This window comes from Anneissia japonica, unplaced genomic scaffold, assembly GCF_011630105.1.
Source record: "Anneissia japonica isolate Jap-2015-1 unplaced genomic scaffold, ASM1163010v1 scaffold287768_len205223_cov117, whole genome shotgun sequence".
NCBI classification, from domain to species: Eukaryota; Metazoa; Echinodermata; class Crinoidea; order Comatulida; family Comatulidae; genus Anneissia; species Anneissia japonica.
Genome location: NW_022735704.1, coordinates 102,292 through 104,109, shown reverse-complemented (window position 1 = coordinate 104,109; position 1,818 = coordinate 102,292).

Below are 1,818 nucleotides of genomic sequence, written 5' to 3'. Positions count from 1 at the left end.
TCTGATGCGAGTTGGTAGTATCAGATATATACACTCCTAATGCAATTTTATAACTTTCTTCAATCAATAACTTATATAGTGATAATTTTGGCAACATTTAATTCTAAGCTGTGATTGTCCCAGAAGAGATACAAATAAAAGAAGTCTAATAATTATAAATTTCCCTAACAAATCGTTTACTGTGTTTCAGCCCCGTTCTGCTGAGAAATTTAACCGTGTTTTTAAATAATTGTTTAAATAAATAACCAGTTAAAATCTTGCTTTTGGAAATATACTGAGAATGTTCACTCATAAACAGTTAATAAATATTTACTAATAAGGAAACTGAGTAGGCTTAGTATGTGGTTTGAAGTTGTCACCATGTACCTGATGTACACTGCCCCACCATGACAAAAGGAAGTAACTGACAATTTTTTAAAAACGAGTTTTTTAAGTCACTATCAAGGAACTAATAATTTGAAATATATTGATATATTTGAGTATGTTCAAATCCCACTCATTAACAAGTAATTATCAACACGAAAAGAAGTAAGAGACTAAAAATACAGTAAAAAACACCGAAAAAGGAAGCAGGGGACATATCGGAAGGCGGGGAGGAAGCACAGCCGGTCGGACGGGTACAGGTAGCACATGGAGGAAAACGAAAACTGAATTCAAGTTTAAAAGTGTCATTTTTGGTCATCAACAGGTGCCACAGACAAAATAGAGATATATTGGCCTTAAATCGCTGTTAATAGAGATATATATCTCTATTATTGTTAATTATATATCTCTACTTGCTATTAAATGACATTTCGACCCCTTTTTCACGTTCACCTAAATCCTCCTGATATCATTGTGATTGTTTTTTTTCGAATAGGGGCAGGTGGGTAAGTATAAGATAGATACTCCTAATTCAGTTTTATTCTTCAATCAAATATTCAGTGATAGTTTTATTCAACATTTTATTTTAAGCTTTGGTGGTTCCAGAAAAAATACACATAAAAGTTATTATTAACTGCGTTTCATTATGGTTTCTGAATAACTGTTTAAATAACTAACCAGTTAAAACCTTACTTTTTGAAAATACTGAAAATATTCCGTTTCATAAGTAGTTATTAAATATTTACTTATAAAAAAACTTCAGCTCCCCGTATTTCTCGACTGAGACGTCAGTGGGAGCTGTAATTTGTATGGCAAGGAGATTGTGCAACCCTTCATTCGTATTAAGGGAATTTACGCCCATAAACTTTGTAGTTATTAATATTTTGGTTATAATAGGAAATATTCATTTTTTGGTAACGTCACACTCACATTAGTTAGTATGCATATGTCATAAGCTATACGTCACCTTTTCCTGGTAAGGCAAACTTTCCCGGTGGCGTGCTTTTTTCATGGATAAACAAACGCCACTGCTTTGCACATGGATGCCTTGCCCAAGCCAGGGCTACAAGAGCCGCATTGTTAGCATTGTATAATACTTAAACAAGGTATCTCTGCAAATTAATTATTCTTAGTTATTTTTGTTTTCTTATTTTAATTTATTTCTTCCGAAAGTGTACTCTCTATCACATATAATTCCACTGTCTTAGTTAGGCCTAGTCTTATGCCTCATCGTCCCCCGCTACACAGTACATCAACAGCCCCTCTCCCATACAGTACAGACGTTTGCTAGGTAACAACGTGATTGCACCTTCCTTCCCAGGTGTTCATGTAACATTGACATAATTGTTAGCTAACCAGTTGTGTGTATTTCTTTGTGAAAATGAGTACCGCGGCGTACTCATTTTCACAAAGCATTTGCATCCCCTCTTGGAAAGTGGGATTTGAAATAATTGT